Genomic DNA, 3938 nt, shown 5'->3' on the forward strand with positions numbered 1-3938 from the left:
CAACACCGCCACAGTGATAAACAAAGAGAAAAAGCGTGGCAAAGTATTGCAGACCGCCTGAATGCGTAAGTAGTGCACAATTACACACTCACCGCTCCGCTGAAACATCACAATTACAATTCAAATATTTAATTCACATCTCCAAAAATGCAGTTGTACTGTAATTATGAAACGGTTAAATTTTAATTGAAATGCACTGCAGATATGAGTGAAATTGTGTAAAGTAACTCCATCACACTGTATAAAGCTATGATAAATTTTTTGATATTTTTACTGAAAACAAGAACAAAATACCAAGTAATTTTGCAGTGTGACTCCATTAAATGTGTGTGGTGTGTGTGTGTGTGTGGTGTTGTGTGTGTTGTGTGTAGATTAAACATGAACGGCCAAAACGGACATGGCAGCAGGTCAAAATCAAATACAAGAACATTCTGCAGAATGGTATGGTCCCTGACTAATATTTAACAAAGCACAAGCATATATTGTACCCAGAAGGTGCCTGCTCACACATTGTCTGTACTGTTTTAGCAGTGAAAAAGAATACCCACAGACAAGGCACGGGTGGTGGGTCACCAAAGGCTGACCTTACCCCAGCAGAGGACATGGCCTTGGAGCAAATAAAGGCAGGCCCGTCTTAGAGGATCCCTGGGGGAAAGAGACGAGCATAGGTTCCTCCAAGATGCCACCCGCTTCATTCAAGGTATGTCCTCCATCTCTACATGGGATACAACCACATTCATATTGAATCAATTTGGACTGTCTGACTTTGGTTTACCTATTGCCTTGCAGTGTCTGGCAGCACTGTGTTCCTGTTAGAGCCACCAGCACAAGCACCAGACGATGCTGATCCAGTGAGTACTCCATCAAAGGCATACTGTAGGCCTGCGTGTCTTGTCTACTAGCTTCAATATGAATCCGATTAAATGTGATAGGGTGAAGGCCCCAGTGCAGCAGCAACAGCACATGATGGAGACGATGATGAGGAGGAGACCATCTCTCTGGATTCCAGAAGGCATGAGGTATCATGTTAAGACTGTGAAAGTACTATTTACTCTACAATGGTGAGGAGTCCTCATCAAAATCAAAAAATCTAATTTCTTTTACAGGACCCAGATGCTATACAGTGGGAAAACCAGCCTGGCAACATAGTGCGTATTAATAAAAGGACACCACATCCTGCCAAATTCCAGCTGCGCTAATTGTATTGTGTTCACAGCTCACAAGCTATCAGAAAGTTGTATGGCAACCACCTCCGGCGCCAAATAGAACTGGCAGACATAGACATTCAGTACAAGAAGAAAAGATGGAAAATCTTGCACTGGAGTCCGAAATAAAAAAGAGGACAATTAGGAAACTGGACCTTGAAATAAAAAAACTTGAGAGGGAGGTGAGATATGCCTTCAATGTACACTGTATGCTAACTGTAACACAAATGTATTAATCATTATTTTTCTTTCCTCCCCAGCTCCAAGAAGATGACACAGCTCAAAATAAAAATTAGGTATATTCTCGTAAAGTCAAGTGAGCCATGACATATGAGCTCTTATTGTGAGCACACAGGACGTGGCATCTTTCTAAGGTTTTTTTATTTTCCCAGCAATCAGTACAACAAGTCATCGTTATAAGGCATCGCCCTCTTTGCCCACCCCCCAGCACCAGGTGTGGCCACTAGCCTATATGAAGGCCCAAAATGTGTGTTCCTTTCTGCTCTGACAATGGCATGCCCATTCGTGCGAGATGTGGTGGATGAAGAAGCACTTGTGCTGAGGAGAGCTTCAGGCGAGAAAGGGTCTTCAGGGACCGGTTGGACCCACTGGCCTTCCCTGATGACCATCTATATGAAAGATACAGGTTTTCTGCAGATGGCATCAGGTATCTATGCAGACTACTGGGTCCAGGATTAAGCACCGCACTGCACGGAGCCATGCACTGAGTGTGGAGCAAATGGTTGTGTGGCCTTGCGCTTTTTTGCTAGTGGAGCCTTCCTGTACTCAGTGGGGGATGCAGAACAGCTGAACAAGGCCACAATTTGCCGCACAATAAGAGTGTGTGTCTGGCTATCAAAGCATTAGCAGATGTCTTCATCTCCTTCCCTGGCCACAGAAGACTCTGTGACATCAAAGAGGAGTTCTATAGGATTGCAGGTAAGAGGATCTACAAATTACAGGACAACTGTTAACACATAGTAGGATACTCATTACTTTGTGTGACAGGTTTCCCAATGTCACTTGGTGCAGTGGACTGCACACACATAAGGATAAAAGCCCCCTCAGGTGCCCATGAGGCCGATTTTGTGAATAGGAAATCCTTTCACAGCATTAATGTTCAGGTGAACATAACATTTTGATATTGTCCATTGACGAACACTCTGCATTGCCAGTGATGTGCATTGATTGGTGTAATATTCCTCATCTTATGATTTCAGATGGTCTGCAATGCTGACTGTGTGATCCGCAATGTGTGGCAAAATGGCCTGGCTCAGTCCATGACTCCAGAATCTTTCGGGCCTCTGAAATCTATCAGTGCCTATCACAAGGTAAGCCACACAACCCCTATTTATAACCATCATGGCTGTGTCAAGAATATCACTGTGTTTATGAGGTAGTAATGATGAGATTTTGTGTTGACAGGTGAATTCTCTGGTGTGTTGCTGGGAGACAGGGGGTATGGCTGCCAGCCTTTTCTCCTGACACCTTTCACAGACCCCCAGGAAGCACAGCAGGCCTACAACCATGCCCATGCCAGGACCAGGGCCAGAGTTGAAATGACCTTTGGCCTCCTGAAGCACGCTTTCACTGCCTTCACAAATTAAGGGTAGCCCTGGTATTGCCTTTCTTCTTAATTATATATTTTACCTCCTCGTATGCCTCCATGAGGATTTGTGCTTCCGACGGGGAAAAGTACGCGGCTCTAGTTGCCATGGTAAATCAGTTAATCTGTGATCTGTGGCGGGGTCTATTTGAGTGAGCCGTGAGCGCGCACCTATCCAGGATTGGTTTCACCTGGCTTAATGAATCCGTGTCTGCTCATCCTGGCTTGGTCTTTGTGCAACCAATTAAGCCTGGACGCACATGTTTTGGCTTCATTGAGCTCAGCTGAGTCATTTATCCCGGATGTCTTAATTCTACTTTTGTGCAACAGGCCCCAGAAAGAGAGTTTCGCTTCATCCTCTCATCAAAGTTGTAAACATTAACACCCGCTTACACACGAAGGGGAGGCGGGGTTCTTGCGTAATTTGCGCGGCTCTACGCAATTTGCGTAGTGAGCGTATAGGGCCGCCCGGCTCTGTGTATATGAGATAGAGGATTGAGAAATGTGAGAAAGAGGGAGGGAAAGAGAGTGAGAACATCAGTCTGCATGTGTGGGCACTTTCATCATGAAGTGCTTTGAGAGGCTAATCAAGGACCATATCACCTCCACCTTACCCGACACTCTCCACATACTTCAATTTGCATACCGCCCCAACAGATCCACGGATTATGCAATAGCCACTGCACTCCACACTGCTCTATCCCACTTGGGCTAGAGGAATACCTGTGAAAATTCTGTTCATCGACTACAGCTCGGCTTTCAACACCATAGTGCCCTCCAAGCTCATCACTAAGCTCAGGGCCCTGGGACTAAACTGTACAACTGGGTCCTGAACTTCCTAACGGGCCGGGCCCAGGTGGTGAGGGTAAGCAACTGCAACTCCACCACGCCCCCTCCTTTACTCCCTGTTCACCCATGACTGCATGGCTACACAGGACTCCAACTCTATCAACAGTGGTAGGCCTGATCACCAACAACGGCGAGACAGCCGACAGGCAAGAGGTTAGTGCCCTGCGGAGTGGTGCCGGGAAAATAACCTCTCCCTCAACGTCAACAAAACGAAGGAGCTGATCATGGACTACAGTAGACAGCAGAGAGAGCACGCCCCCACACCGACACTGTGGTGA

General features: G+C 46.2%; 1 long non-coding RNA gene across 1 annotated transcript; it reads left to right on the forward strand.

Moving 5' to 3' along the window:
* Positions 1–673: 673 nt before the first annotated feature.
* LOC139027415 (uncharacterized) lies at positions 674–1562 on the forward strand. Its single transcript, XR_011479499.1, has 4 exons — positions 674–700; positions 790–851; positions 933–1387; positions 1466–1562. It is a non-coding gene; the product is annotated as an uncharacterized lncRNA (long non-coding RNA).
* Positions 1563–3938: the final 2376 nt, after the last annotated feature.

The sequence above is a fragment of the Salvelinus sp. IW2-2015 genome, unplaced genomic scaffold (assembly GCF_002910315.2).
Source record: "Salvelinus sp. IW2-2015 unplaced genomic scaffold, ASM291031v2 Un_scaffold16299, whole genome shotgun sequence".
NCBI lineage: Eukaryota > Metazoa > Chordata > Actinopteri > Salmoniformes > Salmonidae > Salvelinus > Salvelinus sp. IW2-2015.